The 24,155-nt window shown below is 39.0% G+C and overlaps 2 long non-coding RNA genes across 3 annotated transcripts in view; one reads left to right on the top strand and one right to left on the bottom strand.

The window, feature by feature from the left end:
• Nucleotides 1-8,024: 8,024 nt before the first annotated feature.
• The window catches only part of LOC145521106 (uncharacterized), a 33,226-nt gene continuing 17,095 nt past the window's right edge, over nt 8,025-24,155 (top strand). For both annotated transcript variants that reach the window (XR_014065112.1, XR_014065111.1), the window contains exons 1-7: nt 8,025-11,256; nt 12,485-12,653; nt 14,001-14,162; nt 16,525-16,814; nt 17,119-17,284; nt 18,528-19,464; nt 19,762-19,904. This is a non-coding gene — a long non-coding RNA (uncharacterized LOC145521106). The remainder of the gene's footprint in view (nt 11,257-12,484; nt 12,654-14,000; nt 14,163-16,524; nt 16,815-17,118; nt 17,285-18,527; nt 19,465-19,761; nt 19,905-24,155) is intronic.
• On the bottom strand, nt 17,444-21,086 carry LOC145521108 (uncharacterized). The gene is made up of 2 exons (XR_014065114.1): nt 17,847-21,086; nt 17,444-17,744 (listed from the first exon to the last, which is right to left on the bottom strand). It is a non-coding gene; the product is annotated as an uncharacterized LOC145521108 (long non-coding RNA).

Below are 24,155 nucleotides of genomic sequence, written 5' to 3'. Positions count from 1 at the left end.
ATACGGAAACACAAAAGGCCACAAATAGCCAAAGCAGTCTTGAGAAAGAAGAATGGAGCTGGAGGAATCAACCTTCCTGACTTCAGATTATACTACAAAGCTACAGTCATCAAGACAGTATGGTAGTGGCACAAAAACAGAAATATAGACCAGTGGAACAAGGTAGAAAGTCCAGAAATAAACTCATGCACCTATGGTTACCTTATTTTTGACCAAGGATGCAAAAATATACAATGGGGCAAAGACAGCCTCTTCAATAAATGGTGCTGGAAAAACGGGACATCTACATGTAAAAGAATGAAGTTAGAACACTTCCTAACACCACACACAAAGATAAACTCAAAATGGATTAAAGGCCTAAATGTAGGACCGGAAACTATAAAACTCTTAGAGGAAAACGTAGGCAGAACATTTGATGACATAAACCAAAGCAAGATCCTCTATGACCCACCTCCTAGAGTAATGGAAATAAAAACAAAAGTAAACAAGTGGGACCTGATTAAACTTAAAAGCTTTTGCACAGCAAAGGAAACTATAAGCAAGGTGAAAAGACAACCCTCAGAATGGGAGAAAATAATAGCAAATGAAACAATTCATTTCCAAAATATACAAGCAGCTCATATAACTCAATGCCAGAAAAACAAACAACCCAATCAAAAAGTGGGAAAAAGACTTAAACAGACATTTCTCCAAAGATATACAGATGGCTAACAAACACATGAAAAGATGCTCAATATTGCTCATTATTAGAGAAATGCAAGTCAAAACTACAATGAGATATATCACCTCACACCAGTCAGAATGGCCATCATCAAAAAGTCTACAGACAATAAATGCTGGAGAGGGTGTGGAGAAAAGGGAACACTCTTGCACTGTTGGGTGGGAATGTAAATTGATACAGCCACTATGGAAGATGGTATGGAGATTCCTTAAAAAACTATGAATAAAACCACCATATGACCCAGCAATCCCACTCCTAGGCATATACCCTGAGGAAACCAAAATTGAAAAAGAAACATGTATCCCATTGTTCACTGCAGCACTATTTACAATAGCTAGAACGTGGAAGCAACCTAGATGTCCATCGACAGATGAATGGATAATGAAATTGTGGTACATATACATAATGGAATATTACTCCATAATATTCCATATGGAGCCATAAAAGGGAACACATTTGAGTCAGTTCTGATGAAGTGGATGAACCTAGAACCTATTATACAGAATGAAGTGAGTCAGAAAGAGAAAGATGAATATTGTTTTCTAACCCATATGTACGGAATCTAGAAGAATGGTACTGAAGAACTTATTTACAGGGCGGCAATGGAGAAACAGACGTAGAGAATAGACTTATGGACATGGGGAGAGGGGAGGAGAGGGTGAGATGTATGGAAAGAGTAACATGGAAACTTACATTACCATATGTAAAATAGATAGCCAACGGGAATTTGCTATATGGCTCAGGAAACTCAGATGGGTTCTATCAATCTACCGGGGTGGGATGGGGCAGGAGATGGAAGGGAGGTTCAAAAGGGAAGGGATACATGTATACCTATTCATGTTGAGGTTTGACAGAAAACAACAAAATTCTGTAAAGCAATTATCCTTCAATAAAAAAATTTTAAAAAGGAAATACTACATACAGGTGAATAGAATTAGTAGTTTAAAACTTTAAAACGCTATATGTTTAAAAAGTTAAATAAAAAGAAAACTGAATGAAAGATGAAAAATTCCCCAAGGATTTTGCCAGTCCTTGAGAGAGATTATTAATTTTGTTTAATTTTGTGATTCTTAAATTTAAGATTCTTTCCCAAGTTGAAAACCAAATGCTGTTAAAGTAAGTGTGTGTGGAAGCTCGTGTTAAAGGGGCTGATAACACTGATACAGTAAAGCTTGTTCCACATTAGCAGCTCTGTCAAAAGTACCCTTGATTCAGAGTCTCTTCCTGCCTTTCTGCATTGCTGTGTATAATAAGAGTCATTGCTTTCCCCACTATAATGTATCTAGCAAAAGCTTAGGAATATATATTAGATAAAGTAGAAAATACAATGCTATGTAAGACAAGACTTAGGACAAATGTTATAAGATTTGTTTCCAAATTCTGATTATGGAGAAGTAAACAGCATGTACTGAAGTGCTTGTAATTCTCCAAATTTTTTTATTTGCACACCTCTAAAATAACTTTTACAAACTGTGTATTTATTTGAAATACTATGAAATTAAAAATATCTTGCATATTTTTAATTAAAATGCAAAATCTTTCATAAGTGTAAATAATTGCAAAAGACATTATAATACTTTAAAATGTTTCAAGAGGAATTTTAATACCATAGTGACTTGATACCCTGTTACCTATTTTAAGAACTGCTTAAAAAGTCTACATTAATGGTAAGATACTTTAAAGTGTTCTGTTTTTCCTTTGAACTTCTATTTCCATTGTACTTTCTCCTTACAAATTTATCCTAAAGTAATCTAGTCAATGGTACAGATTAATCCATTTCTCTGCAACAAAAAATTATATATACTGAAGTTATAGCTGATCCAACAACAAAAATATATCATAAAATTTGATAATAAATACAAAATTTGTTTTATTGAAAGTGAGACTCTTAATGAGAAAAGGAGATTTAACTTTTTCTCAGCTTAATCATATATGTGTAGATATTGCTTATCCCTAATAAATTTAGCATCTTCTATTTTTCAAAAAAAAAATATATATATGCACTGAGAAGCTTGTTTACATACAAATATAAATTGGAATTTAAAAAACTAGTTATAATAGTGATAGTTTTTTAACTCCTTTAAAAGTTTGTTGAAAAGTGTTAGTCGCTTAGTCCAACTCTTTGCGACACTATGGACTGTAGCCCCGCAGGTTCCTCTGTCCATGGAATTCTCTAGGCAAGAATACTGGAGTGGGTAGCCACTCCCTTTCCCAGGGGTATCACATGCCAAAAATTATAATGGTCTATTAACAGATTATTTGTAATGATCTACCAACTAATAGGTCCTTCTTTACATTTATTGAAAGCAAACAATTTGAAACAATCTGACTTGTATATGGATTTGTCACCCAACTGTTTTGGTAATTCATTTTGTCAGTTTCTAAGAAGTATGCCAGAAAAATTATTACTGACTCAAAGAGTGTAAGAATATTTAAAGCTTTCCTTGCACGTATTGTCAAAGTTGAGATGAAGAGGCATTTGGGTAGAGGTAAACTTGTATATGTATTTGAGATGTAAAAGTGGTTTCTCAAACTTTTATACCAAATGTATGTAAGTACAAGATTCTTGTAAGTGTAATTTTGATGTAACTGTTAGTCATTTGGCTAGGAAACTACATGTGAAGGCAATAATAAAGAGTAAGAAAAATAAACCTATATAGGTAGAGAAATACCATGACTAAGATTCCAGAGATCTTGTGGTTGGTGAATAAAAATTAAAGAAAAAAGCACCTTTCAGTCCCAGGACAACATACACTTAGCCTAGAAGGATCTTTTGGCATCTGATCTCAGACTGTAAGACAAACTTGCAAATCTCTGAATGGGTGCAAAGGTGGCAGGTACTTTTTAAGGATGATAAGTACAAAGTCAAGGACTTGAAGGAAGCATTAAATTCAAATTTAAGACATAAAATATATTGCTAAGATGAACCTATATTAGAAGCTTGGTTAGACATTTTGTAGGTTGTTCCATGGAGACAAAGACCCTGTGACCTGTTGTGACTAAAAGGTACTAAGCATTTAGACTTACCAAAAGAGATACTGAAAAACAACAGAGACAACACCCTGGAGAGCTTTGGTAAACAAATCCGCATGAGAAGTTTGCATACAAGTAAATGAGGTAAGTTATGTAAATAAACTCTTCAAGGTGTACCCATCAATTTATGAACATTAGTTATGATGATGGCAGTGGTGATAATGCTGTTTTAATGGAACCAGAGCAAGTCCAGAGTAAGACTTGCCGTGATGGCCTGTGGGATGCTGTCAGCTGGAAAAGATCATGATTCTTCAATGTGAATGTGAAGACCGAGAGCTGAAATCATAAGTCATAGATCTGAACATGAAGTGAGCATCAAACTGTTACAGTAGGTAATGTGTCTAAGAATGAAATTGTCTGTACATTGAGAATAGAGTCTTTTTTCATCTGATATCTGCAGTGTTTAATATTGTAATTCACATATGGTAGGTACCCATTGAACGTTGGTTATTGTTGACCTAAAAAAACCCAAAAGACTGCCAGTTGTTTCTCCAGCAAAAATGGATTTTATTTGGGATCAACAAAGCATTGTAATTCAGATCCCATATGCTGCAACTAAAGCTCCTGTGTGCTGCAACAAAGATAAAAAAGACTCCACGTAAGGTATCCAAGACCGGTCATAGCCAGATAAATAAATTAATATTAAAAAAAAAAAAAGGAATTCAGGATTTTCAATCCTGGTGAACCCCAAACGAGTTCCCAATGAAAATGGAGAGGAGAACTCTTTTAAAGAGAGGGAAGAATAAGTTGAGAGGGTTACAGCAAAGAGTCCATTGAGGAACTGAGATTTGGAAGTACAGTGGCTTTTTTTGGCTATGTTTTGACAGTTTCTCATTAGCTGAGCTCTTGCCAGCAAGAAAAGGAAGTCGTCTTGGTGGGCTCTGCTATTGTCCTCAGTGTGAGAGCTCCCCTTCTGGTGGCCTAGCGTGTGTGCATGCCATGTCGCTTCAGTCATGTCCAACTCTTTGTGACCTTGTGGACTGTAGCCTGCCAGGCTCCTCTGTCCATGGGATTCTCCAGGCAAGAAAGTTGTAGGAAGGAGGACCCCTTCCAGGGCCCCAAGAGTGGGCTCTTGTCTAACACTCGGAAAAGAATTGTCCGAGGAGACATTTGCTGGCAAAGCAAGAGACTTTATTGGAAAGGGCGCCTGGGTGGAGAGCAGTGGGAAAAGGGAAACCAGGAGAACTACTCTGTCTTGTGGCTCGCAGTCGTGGGTTTTATGGTGATGGGAATAGTTTCCGGGTTATCTCTGGCCAATCATTCTGACTTGAGGTCCTTTCTGGTGGTGCACACGTTGCTCAGCCAAGATAGATGCCAGCAAGAAGGATCCTGGGAGGTGGTCAGACACATGGTGTCTCCCTTTGACCTTTCCTAAGTGCTTCTGGTTGGTGGTGTCTTAACGGAGATCTCATGAGATGGCCCTGAGTGGGGTCAGCAGGTGGCCATGCAAAGCCTGTCATGCTTAGTACCTGCAGGCCCTGTAGCTCATGACTGCTTGCCTTTCTGTGACAATATGTATGAGGCTTAATTGCTTTGTCAACTGTTAATTCAGCAATATGGTTGTGATATTGTGATTTATGGTAAGAAAATATGAATCTTGTCTTCATTTCCATTTCTGGCACAGAGCCCCTAAAAACCTTGGAATTCCCTAAAAATGAGAGCAATAAAGGTATCTTTTGTTATGTTAATGAGGTGATTTGAAACTCAGCAAGGGACAGGGCTGGTTGCCAGGAGAAGCAATGGTAAATAGTGATTGGCGACTTTCAGTGCCACCCCCAGCCTCTTCATTTGCCTATCCTGGATCTGAGCTTACCCTTTGGCTTTTGGAAAACTGTATTATCTTTCTATTTTTTTTCTTGATCATATGCAACTTACAAACTCTGGCCGTCCAAATCCACTGGGAGGGCTCAGCAACATAGGCTGTCTTGGTAATATCTGAGATTGTCTTCAGAGTTGTATTTATTGACAAGAGCAGTCTTGTTATTTTTAAGTGCTTCTTTTTCATACTCTGACAATGCCTTCTGGAGAAGGCTGCAAACAGCTTTTTACCACCTTTCATGTAAAAAGGGTTAATGTGCCTGTGTTTTTGCTTAGAGGGCAGCTGCAGCCCAGAGAGTAGTGTTTTCATTTATTCCTGCTGATAGTGAGCCTGGCGTTCCAGATGAGCTTCTCCTGGTGCAGCAACACTGTCATTCTCTCTCCCCTTGGCTCCTGCCTACTTCTTCCTTGTCCTGCTCTTAGCCTGCTCATTGCTCACCCAGGTCAATCCTTGCTTGAGTCATAGGTGAATATGTCTTTGGTAAAGATGACTTGGTATTGACCCTCACATTCCCTGTGCTGTTTCCTTGCTGGCCTCTTTCCTGTTTCCCTCACCTTTCAGGATGCTATTTGTAATTCCTTGAGAGATATTGGACTGATAAACATATAAGAAAAAAAAAAGGGTATAACAATTAATAATAACAACAACAAACATTTGGGTACTTAATTTGTGCCATGCACTGTGTTAGCACTTTGTAAACCTTTTCTCATTAAATTCTTAAGACTCATGTGAGAGATATTTCTATAATTATCTCGACTTTCAGAAAAAGTAGCCTAGACTCAGAGTTAAAATAACTTTCCCAATTGTAAACCTAGTAAGTGACAGAGCCAGGACTTGAACCCACTAGTCTTGCCTAAGTTTATGCTTCTATACACAATACTATTAAAACTCATTGCTTGGTGACACAAAGAAAGCATTTCTGAGAACCCACAGCATTGTTCATTTTCAAAATATTTTGTCTTTGGCAGCCAAAATTCCCAGTGGTGGTCTTGTTTCTCCTTGTTTCGCTATTATTGAAATCTGAGATCCAAGTTCTCTCTGAGCTCATGGTCATCTCTTACTTCCTTTACCAGAAGGTATTTACAGACATGTTTTCTTTACCTAATCTGACAGTGCAGAGGCCAGGTCCTTGTCCCAGTGTGATTATGTCAATGTTTATGTCAACATTTTATTGGTTTTTAAACACCTTGTGTTAGATGTAATCAAAACCTTATTTCCTTTTAAGAAGCATTTTTGTAATCTTGTGTTAGCACTGGATAGCTAAAATCCAATTCAGAGTTACAATGCCAGTAGCCGGCACAATTTATATGCTCAACACAGTACTTTATGTGTATTCTCATTGATTCAATGCAATAGCCAGATGAGGCTGATAATATGAGCTTCATGTTACAGAGAAGAAACTAAGACTCAGTAGCAAGCTACTACTTATTCTACTTAAAGTAGAATATTCCTAAAATAATGAAGTGGGCATTTCATGGCACTTACAGTCACCAAGAAGTCCACACCTATTTTACTGTATTTCCTAGGTTTGTCTCCAACTGAAAATAATAGAAAACTAATGTTTCTTAGGTTAAGTTGAAAGACAGTGGAAGAAGATAATGGTAGTGTCAGGCAAGTGTAATCTCCTTGGTTCTGTCTTGTCTCAACAAAAATTTGAAGCAACGGACATTAAAGCCCTCGGCATGTCACAGCTCTTGGACAGACTGTGTTATAGCTCTTGGGTCTTGAACAGACCATGTTATAGCTCTTAGACAGATCAGTGTTGCAGCTCCGTGTTACAGCTCAGTTTTATTTAGAAAATAGCAGGAAAATACATCCTTGAGGCGTGAGGGCATGCCAACCCAAAGATGCGAAGAGAAGAGAGAGTCCGGCCTTTTGGCTCCTGTTTTTACATGTTTTTTCCTCCCTCTTGGGCCTGCCCTATGTAAACTGGGCTAGCCAGGAGTGCTGTTTGTTCTACCTGAAGTCCTCACTCCGCTCCTCGGACCTTCCTTTGACCTTCCTTTGCTCTATTTTCATGGGATTTTGCCTTCTTTGTCTTTTAGCCACTGCCATTCTGGACTCTTGTTTCCTATTCTACCTACCTAACAGTAGCAATCAAAATTTCCATAAAAATTTGTTCTATTGAAAGAAACAAGAAACCTAATCTTAAGCCTTAGATGTAATATTTGGGAGAACACTAACTTAGACATTAGAAAACAGCCTACTCCCAATTATTGATTTGATGATATTGACCAAATCATTGAGTCTTACTTTGTTATCTATAAAATGAGGATAATAAGCCTATGCCAGTGAGTCAACCAGTTCAACAAACATCTCCTTGGCAAGCAGTATGTGCTAGCTTTTGGGGATACAGAGCAGTCTCCGCCTACAAGGGTGTCAAGATGGATTGAATGATAGGATTGCTGTAAAGAGTAAATAGTAGTATTACTATTTTAGTATTATAAGATAGTAGTATTTGTGTCAATGAGCCTTCATTAACCACGAAACGTGATAGATCATGTTCAGAACGTAATGTTAAACCTTTATATGAGATCTTTGTTTCTAATTTCTCTTCTTAAGTGTTTGTGTTTCTAAGCACGACTTCCTTGAAAACAAAGACTTTCTAAAAAGCAATTACAGTTTCACACCCACACCATGCCCTTTTATTCATTAGCTTTCTCTCTCTTTCTATTATTTTGAGAATACCGAGGTTGAAGGAGAGAAACTGTGAGGAGGAAGCTCTAGGCAAGCATCGCAGCTGTCACATACACAGTAGCAGAAATTCACAGACAAAATGCAACTCTGAGTTTATTTTGAAGGTAGAACAAATAGGATTTTCTAATGGGTTGGCTGTGGAGTATGAGGGAATTACAAGATTCACTAATGGTTCCAAAGATTTTGGCTTGAGAATGTAGACGGATATGTTTGCCATCATTTAAGATGGGGAAGACTTCAGGAAGAGAAGGCTGGGAATAGAGAGTAGTAGATATCGTATGTTTTACTCTGGGTTGTGTTACATTTGAGATATCTATTGGCTTCCAAGGGGAGATATTAGTTAGACAGTTAAGAAAAGTGCATCTGAAGTTTAGGAGAGAGGTCTGGGTTGGAGGGTAAACTTGAGAGTCATCACCATCTTTAGAGGCAGGAGACTGTGTGTGATCATAGAAAGTATCAGCATAAAATTTGTATTTAAAAGAGATGAGAGCCAGAAACACAGCCAGTGCACTTCAGCTTTTAAGAAGTCAAGGAAAATGGAGCCAAGAGATAGCAGGGAAACCCAGAGAGTGTGGAATCCAAAAGCGAAGTGAAAAAAAAAATAAAAACAAACCAGCTAAGTGAAAAAATTGTATCAGGTAAGAGAGAATCACCAGTTATATCACTGTATCAGATTTTATTGTTGTTGTTCAGTTGCTAAGTCATGTCCGACTCTTGGTGACCCCATGAACTGTAGTGCACCAGGCTTCCCTGTCCTTCACTATCTCCTTCAGGTTGCTCAAACTCATGTCCATTGAGTCAGTGATGCCATCGAACAATCTTGTCATCTGTTGCCCACTCCTCCTCTTGCCCTCAATTTTTCCCAGCATCAGGATCTTTTCTAGTGAGTCAGCTCTTTGCATAGGTGGCCAAAGTATAGGAGCTTCGGCACCAGCCCTTCCAATGAATATTCAGGGTAGATTTCCTTTAGGATTGACGGGTTTGATATCCTTGCAGTCCAAGGGATTCTCAAGAGTCTTCTCCAGCACCACAGTTTAAAAGCATCAATTCTACAGCACTCAGCCTTCTTTATGGTCCACCTCTCACATCCATACACGACTACTGGAAAAACCATAGTTTTGACTATATGAACCTTTGCTAGCAAAGTGATGTCTCTGCTTTTTAATACACTATCTAGGTTTGTCATAGGTATTCTTCCAAGGAGCAAGCGTCTTTTAATTTCATGGCTGAAGTCACCATCTGTATTGATTTTGGAACCCAAGAAAATGAAATGTGACACTGTTTCCACATTTTCCTCATCTATTTGCCATGGAGTGATAGGACCAGATGCCATGGTCTTCGTTTTTTGAATGTTGGGTTTCAGATGGAACCTAGCAAATGTTAACAAGGAAGAGGACAACTGAGAGTTGATCATTGAATTTAGCAACATGGCTATCCTTGGTGATCGGGGAAAGTGGATTTGATAGAATGGCAGGGGAAGAGTAGGGTTGAAGAAGGTTTAAGAGAGATGGGGAAGAGAATTGGAAAAAAAAATATGAAAACACATTCAGAGAGTTTTGCTTATAAAGAAGAGCAGAGACATGGGTTAATGGCTGATAGGAGATGTGGGGCCAAGGAAAGGTTGTTTTTCTTTTGTTTTTGCAGAAGGAAAAGGATATAGTTCACAAAACAAGGGACTGGCTTTTGGGAGGTATATGGCTGTGCACGTGGGGTTCCTTTGTAGTACTAGGAGAGACCTCAAAGGATGTTGAGGGCTGACACTGGCAACTGTAAGTGGTGGCAGTAGGACACTGAGAAGTTCTTTCCTGGATGCTTCTATTTTCCCAATGGAAAGTAGAAATCAAGATTATTAGTTGAGAATGAGGATGTATTAGAGGTTTAAGAGGTGAGTAGGTGTGAAAAAGTCATTCAGGGGAGTAGAGAGTGAATGGACTGGGAAATACAGTGTGATCAGAAAGTAGAATGGTGATTGCCAGGGGCTGGGGAAAAGGGGGAAATGGGGAATTATTATTTAATGAGAACAGATACTAGGTCAGCTGAACCAAAGACAGGGAAGTTGTGATAAGAGAGAGTAGATTTTTGAGAAGACAGGGCAAGAATCAACCAGACCTCAGGAAGAAGTGCCTCTTTGATCAGAGGCTGTGATTCTGTTGAGCTGCTATATCTGTTCCTACCACATTCCATTCTCCATGCTGGAGAAAGGTCATTTGTTGAGAGGACATCGAGTGGCTGCTTTGTGCAACTCTCCCAGGAAGGGGGTGGGGTTAGACAAGCTAACTGAACAAATCTGTCCAGAGGCTCTTGTGGAAATGAAGTCTTGAGTGGAGAAAATGGAATGATTCATGGGAGGAGGACCATATACCCGTCCACTGGAAATCTGAGCGTGAATGAGATTATCCAGAGGGCCAAAAAATTGGGGAATAACCAGTCTTCATTTTTTCAGTGAATTGACATGAGGAACCACGGCAGAACCTCCTCTATCCTTACCTTTCTCAGCTGCAGCTGCTTCTTCCTGTTCTGTGCCCCTGTTTCAGGCCACAGCACCTCCTCCCTCTCAGTCCTAGCCTGTGCCTTTTGCTTCAGTTACCATCATCCCCTCTGTGAGACTATCATAGTCCTTCTGCAACTCCATGGGCTCTTGTGTGTGTCCTCTGTAAATGGTGTATTTTGCCATTATATCAGGTTGGACCCTGTACTTTGGGCCTGTGTACTGTCAAAACTGAGCCTCAGTATAATATCAGTACTGACTTCAGGAACTGGATTTTATGCCATACTCTTATGAAGTGACAGTGTCTCAAATAGAAAAATGTGACGTTGCACCTTTTGCAGGGTACTTGTGGAATAAAATCTGGCCATGAATCCATAATTTCTTTCATATTTTATGCTCAGATTTTTATTTTTCAGATGAATCACTTGCTGAGATTAAAGTAACCTACAACTAGAGGAATACTTGGAGCCTGTTTCTATTGGGGCCAAGAGATTAAAGGTCAGTAGAAAAATCAGATCAAAAAAATAGCTAGTGCTTATTTCAGATCCTCTAACTTTAATGTCTAACTTACCTATAGACTACTACAGTACACTAGACTAGAGTCTTAGAGTGCATTTCCTTTATTTACAGTCATCATGGGAAGTCAATTTGTCACTGCTGTGGTCATGCACTGCGAAATTATTTAATGAACACTAATTTTCTGTGTGCCATAGTGGAGATGGATTATAGTGTCAAAATCAAGCTACTGTGGTTGTGATACTGTCCAGTGCATTCAGAAATTCCTGACTGACTTTCACATCATGAACAAATTCATGCTATTTCTCATCATGATTTTCCAAGACTTTCCCTAACTTGGCAGTTTGCAGTATTGATCAAGTCAGAATTTTATTCAAGTATTTGCTTCAAAATATCAACTTGTGAATTTTGTTTAAAGGTCAGGTTACGGCTATTACCACAGTACAATTTGTGTAGAAATTAAAGTGATTCTTCTTATTCACATCCCTTAGAGGTGTCTAAGATGGGCAGAGATTAGGGGAAACTCTGGGAGTGAGGGAAGGGGAGCCTTTAGAGGGCCAGCGTTTGGTAGATTTAAGCCAATATCACCATATGCAGAGAGCAGCCAGTGGGGGCGAGGATGTTGTTAGGAAGACAGGAGAAAAGTCAGGGATGAAGCAACTCTTCTGTATGTGCAGCACTGACAAAATGCTCTCTTTCTTCCCACTGAGAGGCCGTGTCAGGGATTCATCCAACAGGAGACAGAAAACACACCAAAAAATTGAGGAAGCTTAACATAAAGAATTACCAGGAATGAGCCATTTCGAGAATGAGCCATTGCTAATTCAAGCCACGAGAATGCTAACAAATCCAAGAATAGCGAATATAGGAGAAGCCATCAGCCCAGGTGCTGAGATGGGCCTCCTCAGGAGATGCAGGGCCTCAGAACTCTGCAGGCTGTAGGGGGCTGGGGATGCTGTTAAAGGGAGATGCCAGGCCCATCAACAGTTCACAGAAAGGTGCTGGTTAGTGGCCCTCCCCTAGGAAACTCCTGGAGGTCAGGGCTTAGTGTGCTGAGAAGCCAGTTTCTGAGATGATGGCTGAGATGCACCATCTTGGACCCTCGGCTGTGATATCTCCTGGACAGAGTATGCTGGGGAAGCTGCTGTAGATAGAGGCCACATGCTGCTGGCTGCTAGGCCTTGCTGAAAAAAAATCACTCTTTCTGCAGGAGCCTAACAAAGCTGAACATAGGGGACCAAGCTGAGAAACCTCTTCTTTCTCCAGCATCCCTCCCCCCCATAGCGTTGAACACTGGGACAACTATCAGTGGAGGGAGGTGCATAGAATTCAGCTCCACTATTGCAGAATGGAAAGAAAAGTGAATCTGGAGCCAAGAGGTAATAAATTGATAATACACCTCACTCTAGATGTCTCCCCACCACCTCCCATTCCCTGAATGAGGGTGACCCTGTGCTCTTTGCCTTCTGGGGGAATTCTATTTAAACTAAAACATTTGCTGCAAGGTGCTCTTTTTTGTGCTTAAAGCCTATAGTATGAGATTCAAAGTCTCTCAATGAAGAAAAAGACTTAGTACACAGCATAACATGCCTTGCACATAAAACAATTCCAGCTCTGTGCCAAGTGTCATTACTTTGGGCAAGTCCTCACAACAATACCTAGAGATTGATCTGAGGCTCTGGTAGAGAGCAGCAAGAAAGCAATTTAGAAAAGCAATAATAAAATGGACGGTGGCAGCCAAAGTCTATTTACAGGGAATTACCTTAAATATATTTGCCATTTTAGTTTTCTAGAGTGTTTCCTTTGTAATTACATGGAAGTCTCTAAGGAGCTCTAGTTTCTTTATCAGCTCCTTCAAGTCACATCTATAGACCACAAGGCAAATAAGTTATTTAGGTCAACATAGTTTTTGTATTTATTTTCTGTGTATATTTCTTAACACAAAAGAAAAGGCACTTTGTCTTAACACAGAAAAACTGAAATCTAGTCTTTTTAATAGGATTCTCAGCAATTGAAATCAAATCAGAACCTATACTTCTTCACCTACTTGGGGAAGAGATCACTTCTTCAGCAGATTTGAGTAGATTTGCTGGTTTGTTATTTTCTGAGCTAAAGGTTCCCCCTCTATGCACCCTGCTCCAACATACTCATGTGCTCACAAAGCACTACAGCTGGAGCCAGTACAGCTAAAGCCCATCCCTTCTCCAGTGGGTCTTCCCAACCCAGGAATTGAACTGGCATCTCCTGCATTGCAGACAGATTCTTTTCCAACTGAGCTATCAGGGAAGCCCCGAGTAGTAACTACCCCGATGAGACATTTGCACAAGCAGACTGCATAGTTCAGTGCTCAGAAAGGATAACAAGGAGGCAATCAGAGCTGGAGATCAGAGCTGGAGATGAAGAAGCAATTTCTTCTTTGTTTAGTGAGCCATTTGGCTAGCACCTTTCAAACATGAAATTGGACCCATAAGAGAGCTGTTCAAAATTATCAGCGCATGGCATTGGACAAATGGTAGTCTTTTGCATCTAACAACATGGTAAATTAGATGTTATATATATTTTACCAAGAAAGCGATCAAAATGTAGGCAGCTAAAAAAAGAAAAAAGGATCATGATGATTTCCAGGCAGTTCATAATGGTAATTTTTCTGGACTCTGATGTTTGTGGTCTTGTCAGCATTTTTTATTCTACAATGATTTCTTATTCTAAATATTCACTTTATTAAGAGAAACTATGGATTAAACACCACCAGGAAACTAAGAAACAGATCTTCCTTATACGAATAAATGAATATAAAGTGAAAATAAAATGAAAGTTTGGAATGACGGAGGTTTTGGAGACATTGAAGGGACATAAACAAGAGTGAAGACAATCAAAAGAGAAGTCTGGTAGGTTTTATATCCATTTTTGATTTGATTTGATTTTTGATATAAAGGGGAATATAACAAATTCTAGTATTTAAATATACACACAGGAAACCTGTGTGTAACATTTGGAGAAAAAAGTTGAATAGAAGAATCAAGTCTTAAGCATCTTAAACTCATCTCTAGGGAGATAATTCATTTAATAGATACTATCATCTCAGATATCCAACTGAATAACAGTATCCTTCAAGAACTTTTGAGAGATAAGTAATCTGTTATTATATCTCTTATCATGTCTTATTTTGCTAGGAATTAAAGTGTGCTGATATTTAAAATCTCATTGCTATAAGACTTTTATAATAATTATTATCGCTATGATCATTTGTCAGAGAATGATAGGACTGCTTAAAGATGAATAACTAATTAGTTGTCTGGTACCACATTCCCAGGCTGGTATTGACCAAAGCCCATTGCTATTGGACAACTGATCACAACATTGTTAGTTGACTATACTGCAATACAAAATAAAAAGTTAAAAAAATAACTTTAAAAAAAAACAGAAAAAATCGGACATTTGTACAATAGACCATCCCATTTGGTTCCCCTAGACTCCACCCTGAAACAGGAAGAATTTTCTGCCTTAGGAAGTGCCTCTCTCTGATCCTTAACTTTTCCATAATTGTTTGCTTTCCCTAGCTACCTCTAATTTTTGTTGTTTTGCTAGAGTCCTGCTGTGCTATCATTACATGTGCCATGAAACTTGATCACTTAGCAGAGTTGGTTATAGCATGCTCAGTACCAGGAGAGGAGGCAGAATCAGAAATGTGTTGAATCAGCTTCCACTACTGCATAAACTGCTCCCCCAAAGGGAGTTAGACTCATTGGGAACCTGTATAATCCAGGCCACCAGGGTACTACTTCATAAATTACTATTTCTTCATGGTAAGCTTTTCTTTTGGTTGCAATTTCCGGGGCTGCTAGTGGTGACTGCTTCCAGTATCCAAAAAAAGAGAGAAAGTGGGGCAATGATAGGGAAATAATAGAAGCAGGATCCAGAGCTTGAAATAGTTTTAGGACAGCATAGTTTGCTGACTGTAAAATACGGTCTACTGAGTGGAGTAATGTTGGATCTTTTATCCATCCATCCATCTGTTCACCCAGATGGCAGAATAAATAGTCTAAAAAAAACATTGGACATTGTGGAGGGAAAGTTGTAAGATTAAATGTAAAAAGGGATACACACACACACACACACACACACACACACACACCCTACAATGCGCACACACACACACCCTACAATGCACACACACACACACACTCTACAATGCAGGAGACCTGGGTTTGATTCCTGGGTGAGGAAGATCCCACAGAGAAGGGAATGGCTACCCACTCTAGTAGTCTTGCCTGGAAAATTCTCCTTGGAAGGAAGCTATGAAAAACCTGCAAAGCATATTAAAAAGCAAAGACGTCACTTCACCAACAAAGATCTATATAGTCAAAGCTATGTTTTTGCCAGTAGTAATGTACAGATGTGAGAGTTGGGCCATAAAAAAGACTGAGTGCTGAAGAATTGATGCTTTTGAATTGTGGTGCTGGAGATGACTCTTGAGAATTCCTTGGACTGAAAGGAGATCAAACCAGTCAGGGATTGAACCTGCGTCTTTCTTCTCCTGCTTTGGCAAGCCGCTTCTTTACCACTAATGCCACCTGGAAAGTGGTTGGAGTCATGTTTTCCCTGATGATGTTTGATTTACATTAGGTCATTTGGTTCTGAAAATCATATTTAAGAGGGGCATTGTACACTGGAATTCTCAAACTGAAATCAGTCAGAAATTTGTTGGGATGTGATACTGGGAGCTGCTGGTAGCTATCTTTCCAGTTTATGAAGATACTTTTCTGCAACATGAAAGACTGAAGCTGATAAATACAGAGATAGATATGGTTAGTCTTTGAAGTACATTCACCAGGAATCCACACTGTTAAAACTGGTTGCTTAGCATTTCAGTTATTCTCAAAATCTTCATCAGAGAGATTGTTCTTAGTTTAAGGGACATTAGAAGCATTTCTTGGTGAAATGAGTCATGTTCAAGATAGATGTTTGGTTAGAAACATTGTATAAATTGAAGGTGTAAAAGTCCAGGTATCTCAGAAGACTTATACAGTTACTGTGGTGCTTGAGGTCTATAGCATCACTGGCCCTATGTTCCTCCAGTTCAGGGGGGGATCCATACCTGAACTGACTATAAGTCTAGGTAGTTCTTCCATGAGAAGATTATTTTTGTATTGGAGCAAGGTTCTCATGCGAAGTGCTGTAAGGCAAAGACCACAGCATGTAATTATTTTTGTACTTGGTGCTGATAAATGTGTGCCTTCTCTTTTTCAGGAGCCTGGTGAGCAGCATTTGGCTCATGACTTGCTTGCTTTGTGATACATCGTCTGTTATTGAGGTTATACCTGTGTGGCATATGTATGTTTGTGTGGTATCAGCTGCTACCTACTTCAAGCTACAGGAAGATAGCATTTACCTCCAAAATCTGCCATTTGCTGATGAGCAAATTGACCCACATCTTTTTGCAACAATGGGATGGGGTTTTAATACCAGTAGCAGATATGATGTTGAGGTTGTAGGCCTCCTACGTGGCAGAGCACCAGACCTGGGCTCTAGTCATAAAGGTAAATGGGAAACTGCCCCATAGGGATGACTTCCTAAACCAGGGCACCTAAGACTCTCATCATGATAAACAATCAATCAGAAACTAAAAAACACACAAGGCACTCTACCACCCTGAGATTATTGGGAGCATTAATCATAAATTGGGAGCATTCCCAATGCTCCCTGGAACATAAATTGGGAGCGTTCCTCTCAAGAAATTATATATATTTAGAATAAAAATACAAGTATCTTTAACATGCTTACAGATTGAGAAGAAGTTGTTGAATACATAAGACCAGAATTGGATATTATTTTTAATTACAGGAAGGTGAAATGAACAACAAAAATTTCAGAAATAAGTCATTGAAATGAAAAATGAGCAGATGGGATACATGGTAGACTAACTTCATTGAAAAGGAAATTCGTGAAATGCAAAATAGAACCTGAAGGAACCGGAATACGGTGGGAAAGAGAGAAAGAAAAGGAGAAGGTATAGAGACAGATTTACTGGATTTACAATGAAATGAAAATTCATTGTAAATGAAATGATGATACTTATGTCTAGGCCCTTCTCTTGCCCCTTCCAGCAATATGCCTCTCCTCAGTAATGTGTTCATTTTATTATATACTTCAGTAAAATTTGAAAAAGTGAGATTTGAAAAAAAATTTATTTAGGTTGTGCTGGGTCTTCGTTGCTGCCCAGGGTTTTTCTCTAGCTGTGTTGAGTGGGGGCTGCTGTCGGTTGCAGTGTGTGGGCTTCTCATTGTGGTGGATCGTCTTGTTACAGGCTCTTGGGGCTCAGGCTTCTGTAGTTGAGGCATGGTGGCTCAGTAGATGTGGTGCACAGAATTAGTTGCTCCGTAGCATGTGGAATTGTCCTGGACCAGGGATCAAACCCATGTCCCTTGCATTGGCAGGCAGATTATTATCCACTGTATCACTGGGGAAGTCTGAAAAAGTATGATTTTAAACTGCAGTTGGTTAATACTGCTATGTCTTTCCATTCCAATCAGACCTCTGTCACACTTTCCTCATGTTGGGTAGTTACGTACATTTTGGGGAAAGCTGACTTGGGAATATTTGGTTTCTGTTTGATAGGATACATTTGTGTAGTTGGCAGTAACCACTCTTCATAGCTGAGTTACTGCAGGCATCTCTCATTCTAGGATTACTTCTACCACTGATGTGACAAAATACCTAGCATCATGTCACTGAAAAACAGAACCAGAGATGATTTTATGATAGAAAAAATATCCTCTAGCCCATGGCACTAAAACAGTAAGGATAATGAAGAAGAAACAAGACTTGCTATATGTAGAGTCAGAAGGTGGTCTTCCAGTTTACATATGAAGGAAATGTGCTAGCTGTTTTCCCCATATGTGACAACAATCCTAAACCCAGATATTACTAGTGATGAGTTGTGGCCCTAAAAGGAACCTTTTTAAAAACAAATAAACAAACTAGAGAACAACAAGCCAAAATATCCTTCTATTCCTTCACCTGAAAAAGATATTACATAATTATTGTCATAAAAGAATGTGCAACCAAAAATGAAGGATAATTATTATGGAGATATTCTAGAAGTTCATATACAAATATATTTTTCTAGAGTTTATTGGGTTTGTAGTATTTGTCTGTTTTGATTTATAATTAGTGTGATTTATTTTTTTCATCATAAATATTCAATTTGTGTTTAATTTTCTATTTATACTTTGTATTTTTTTTCCTTAAAGACTCCCAGATTGTGGAAATTGCAGGTTCCCAAAACCTGGAAGTATGAAAGACTGGTTGAGCTGTGGAAGATGAAAAGAGAAATTCCAATTTAAGTAGGATTCAAATGGAGAGAATAGAATTTGGAAGAGGCGGTATTTAAAGAGATATGTTAGAGAATTTGCTTGAATTGCAAGAAAACTAGTTGTATATTAAAAAGTACATTAAGTTCTGAACAGCATAAAGAAACCAAATCTTCACCTAAGTACATTACAGTGAAACTACAGAATATCTTAAAAACTATTAGAGAAAACAGAAAACTTAGAGAGATGTCAATAAGAATAAAAATGGACTTCCCGTCAGTGATAACTGATGAAGGACAATGAAATTGTATCCTCAAAGTGCTGAGGGAAAATGTTAACATAGAATTCTATACCCCAAACTGTCATTCAATATTAAGAAACAAAAAAATTTCCAGATATTTAAAAATTAAGAAGTCTACTTTTACTGAAGTAATTAAATAATATTCCTTAGTAAGAAAACCAGACAAAAGAATCCAGAAGGAAGAGGTGAAAGCCACGAAGTGTAAACAAAGAAAAGTTTTTAAACTGAAGTATCTATCTAAGAAAACAAGCCAAAACAACAACAGAAAAACAGTAGCAGCCTATTTTGGTGAATTTAAAAGCAAGGTGGAAATAAAACACTATACAAAAGTAACTGGAAAAGTGGAAAGGATGAAGATGGAACATTCCAAGTTCTTTCAGACTATTCTTTTTTCTAAATCAACTTTAGAGTTTGAGTTGAATATTTTAAGGTTAAAGAATTAACCTTACTTTTGAAAATTAAGAAGATAAATTAAAAAGTATAACTGCATAACCAGGAAGAAATAAGAGAATTATTTATTCAATATTATGCAGGACAAAAGGAGGGAGAGACACAAAACCAAAGCCTGAGGGTCCGGTAAGTATTATTATTTTTATTTACAATTGAGACAAATGAGGCTCAGATTGTTTAAGTGATTTATCTAAAATCAGACACCTAAGTGGTAGGAACCAAACTCTCATCTTCTGCCTTTTAGGTAGATTATGGTTCTACTAAGTTTTAATGTCTCTCCTTCGCTTCTGAGTCTGTAATATCTGACACATATTAGTTATATTTGAATACTTCCAAAATAGCCCTCAGAGTAAACGTTGCCATCAAATATTTCCTTTCCACTCTGTCATCTCATCTCACATTTGCTGGTTTTGGTTGACACAGCCTTCTGAATGCTGCCCACGAAGCAGGAACTTTGCCAATTGTCCCTGGACCCTAACCTGCCCCCTGCATCCACTCTCATCTCCTGACCTTAGGAAATTACCGTACTATTGAAGTGAAACAAGAAGGAATTGAAATGATGTCAGGTAAGGCCTTTGCTTATAAAGTCCATTTTATTTATGGTTTCTGGATTTATCCAAAGAAATTTTTGTTAGATTTTGTGGTCCTATTAGAGTTTAGAAGTTAACTACCAAGTGTTCTTTCCAGTAGAAGCTCAGCTTGCAAAATGGTGTCAGTGGCCTTTCTGCTTTTTGCAGCAGCCTCATCTTAAATGGTCCTGTTGAACTTTGTGTGTGTGGTGTGTGGGGGAGAGGGGAGAGATGGCAAGGAGGTTGTGGTTAGCTGTGCTTGCAGTTTATTCAACTCGATCCTTGTGTCTGCTAGATTCTATTACATTACCTAGAGTTTTATCTTGTATTTTGATGTTTTATCTTGTTTGCTTTTATTCTACTCTGTTACGTATATAATAGAGTGGCTGGAGAGTGATTTAACTGAATTACTTAAGCTCTAGAATCTTGGAAGCATTCTGTGCGTGCGTGCTGAGTCGTGTCTGACTCTGCAATACTGTGGACTGTAGCCCACCAGGCTCCTCTGTCCATAACATTTTCCCAGCAAGAACACTGGAGTGGGTTTACCATTTCCTTCTCCAGGGGATCTTCCCAACCCAGGGATCAAATCTGAATCTTCTGTATTGACAGGCAGATTCTTTACCACTGTGCCACCTGGGAAGCCTATCTCTCTGAGATACAGTGCCTTTTTTGGAGTCATAAAAGCTTGTTTAATGAACTGGTATCTTTTATCAGAATTGTGTTGGCACACATGTGTTCAAATAGTTTAATGTTCTTTCACTTCTTTGGTGTGAGACAAAATTATATGCAAATAATTGGGCTGACACAAAATAATCACTTTACAGAAAAATAAATATTTAATGTCCATAAAAGCTCTCTTTAATTCTTGTTTTCCATTCACTGTTTAAACTACTTCTTCCTTCTGCTGCTGCTGCTGCTAAGTCGCTTCAGTCGTGTCCGACTCTGTGCGACCGCATAGACGGCAGCCCACCAGGCTCCGCCGTCCCTGGGATTCTCCAGGCAAGAATACTGGAGTGGGTTGCCATTTCCTCCTCCAGTGCATGAAAGGGAAAAGTGAAAGTGAAGTCGCTCAGTCGTGTCCGACTCTTAGCGACCCCATGGACTGTAGCCTACCAGGCTCCTCCGTCCATGGGATTTTCCAGGCAAGAGTACTGGAGTGGGGTGCCATTGCCTTCTCCAGGGGATCTTCCTGACCCAGGGATTGAACCCGGGTCTCCCGCACTGCAGGCAGACTCTTTACCGTCTGAGCCACCAGGGAAGCCCATGTTGTCTACCTAAAGATATCTTCTGTCTTTCAAAAAACACATTCAACAGTAGCTGCATCTTGAAATATTCTCTTGTCTTTTTGACCTCACATTTTTTAACTGAAAAAAAAAAAAAAAATTTGGCTGCTCTATGCAGCTTGTGGGATTTTAGTTCCCCAACCAGGAGTTGAACCCAGGCCCTCGGCAGTGAGAGCACGGTATCCTAACCACTGGACTGCCCTGGAGTTTCCTCTGACATCACATTTTCCTGAATTCTTTTTCTGTTCCTTCTCATTCTGCTTTGTTGACATCACCTCCTCCATGTCCAACCTATAAATGTGGTGGTTCAAGCCTGGGCCTGAGTCTCTCTGTTTCTCTTTCTTTCTCTCCTCTCTCCTTAGGAGATTTTATTATTATTTTTTTTAAAGTGTCAGATTCACACCTCTAACTGCCAACGTGACATGTTCATGTGCTGCTTCGTATCTTAAATTCAGTATGTTCAAAAAGGAACATAGTTATGTCCCTCACTAGTTAAAGATACTATTAGCCACTTATACAACTCTGTCTCATGTTTCTTACTGGCAGAACCCACATTTTGTTTTAATGGACAATTTTTAGAGCAACTTCAGGTTTACAGAAAGATTGGAAGAGATGGGGGATTCCATCCATTTTATTCAACATAGGGTCTCCAGCGCTTAGCCAATGTGTTGCATAGAGAAGGCACTCAGTAACAGGTTCTGGATGAGAGGAGTGATGAGCTTTTCTTTTTCTTATTTTTAATAGTCTTGTCTATTGACCTTAAACTGGCATTCATCAAGATGAGACTTTTTAAAAGAAAGGGTGACATAGTGGAAAGGCAGAGAAATGGAAAGCAAGCAGAGTAAGAGAAAAGGGAAAGGGTGGAAGAGCCATTTAATAATTCGTCACACTATGAATCTAACTACCTCATTTTTAGAACGTTTGATCTAGAAATCATAAATGAAGGTCAGTATACAAGTCTGACCATTTTTATTCCATTTGACTGGGAAAACAAGCTAATTCAGTAGAGATGGCTGTGGGTCCAGTGACCATATCCACTTGTATGTGTTCATCAAGCATTTTCTCAAAATGAGAAAGAGGTCACGGGATTACTATTCACCCTTGAGACAGGTTTTTAATATCTGTCTTATGCTCCAGGAGTTGGTGATGGACAGGGAAGCCTGGCATGTTGCTGTCCATGGGGTCACAAACAGTCAGACACTGAACTTATTGCCATGAGAAAAGTACTTTATTAATCTTTCAGAAATACATTAGATTGAATCAATTATAGATCTTCATTAAGATAATTAGATTTTTTTCATATTTGCACTATGTAGACTGCAATAAACATGAACATTTTGAGTAAACCTTTAAATTACAGAGTCATTTAGATTTATTAGGCAGGTGAAGTTCTTTAAAGGCAGGGAGAAAAAGAAGAATTTTAAAAACATTTAATCGATGACTAAATAGTTTTTGGTTGTGGTAATAAAACTTTCAAAGCAAGTACTTGGTTTAGAAATTCATTTCTCATCTGACTTTTTGATGGATTCTAAGAGACATTGTAAAATTTTCTTTGGGAATATCAAAAAAGCTGTAGTTTCAACATGCCAATTCTTTTTTTTTTCCAATGTCTGTTGTTACATAGTTTATCAAAATATGATACTGTCATTCATCAGGTCACTTTCTATAGGAGTCCAGGTTTCAGATCTCCCTGTTGGATTACCTTTTCTTTTCCAGAAGTCCCTTAAGGCCAAATTCAAGTCTGGGATACAGTGATTTATGATAAGAAATATAATACATATTTGGTCTTTGTCCATTTCTGGCACAGAGCTCCTAAAACCCTTGGAATGTCTCAGTTGTGAGAGCAATAAAAAAGTCTTTTGTTAATGAGATGACTTTGGAGGGGGTTGAGGATGGGGAGCAGTTTGGGATAGAGACTGGAGCAGGTTCCCTGGAGAAGCTCCAGTCTCCCATCTAAGTACTAACCACCCAACCCTGCTTAGCTTCCGAGATCAGACGAGATAGGGCATGTTCAGGGTGGTATGACCGTAGATGAAACTTCAGTCTCATATCCACCATCCTTGCCTGAGACTGAGTCACTAGCCAATGGCCAGCGATTTAATCAATCATGACTATGTAATGAAGCCTCCATTAAAAATGTAAAATGATAGGGTTCATGGGGATTCAGAGCTTCCAGGTTGGTGAAGCCTAGGAGATTTGGGGAGTGTGGCATGTTCAGAGAGCATGGAGGCTTCATAACTCTTATCCCATCCATTGTCCTATGCATCTCTTCCATCTGTCTGTTCCTGAATTATATCCTCTTATAATAAACTGATAATCTAGTAAGTAAAATATTTATCTGAGTTCTGTGAGTTGCTCTAGCAAATTAATTGAATCCAAGGAGGAGGTGGTTGGAACCTCTGAGTCATAGGTGAGGGCCTGGACTTGTGACTGACATTTTAAGGGGGTAGGAGTAGTCTTGTATGGCTGAGCCATTAACCTGTGGGATCTGACACTATGTCCAGGTAGATAGTGTTAGAATTGATTCAGTTGTAGGTCACCCAGCTGGTGATATGGGGGAAAACCCCACACCCTGGAATTGGGTGCTGAGTTAGTGATCAGAAGTTGCATCAGAGTCAGAATTTCACCAGGGGCTCAAAACCTCTCATAGTGGCCCCACAGCACCTGAATTTGTACGTACTCTAAAGTTAGCACTGGCTTTGACTTGTTTTGTCTTGCTGCTATGCTCTAGCCAGTCTTTTGAGTTTCTATGAGTCAACATTCCTTTTCTCTGGGACCACCCCCACCTCTCTGCCACTGGGGAGGGTTATACAGGTATATTTGTTCTGATTCTTCCCACAACCACACTGATTTGATCCTAAGTATTCAACACTGGATTCATGCTCAGCCAATCACACTTTCTGTTGAGGAAATTTAAAATTTGGATCAAGAGCAGCTAGTCCTTCCTGTGGGGGTCCTTGAAAAT

The sequence above is a fragment of the Giraffa tippelskirchi genome, chromosome 9 (genome assembly GCF_054371585.1).
Source record: "Giraffa tippelskirchi isolate mGirTip1 chromosome 9, T2T-mGirTip1v1.2.pri, whole genome shotgun sequence".
Taxonomy (NCBI): Eukaryota; Metazoa; Chordata; class Mammalia; order Artiodactyla; family Giraffidae; genus Giraffa; species Giraffa tippelskirchi.
The sequence above is the reverse complement of the archived record's forward strand: the minus strand, read 5'-3'. Positions and strand labels throughout refer to the sequence as shown.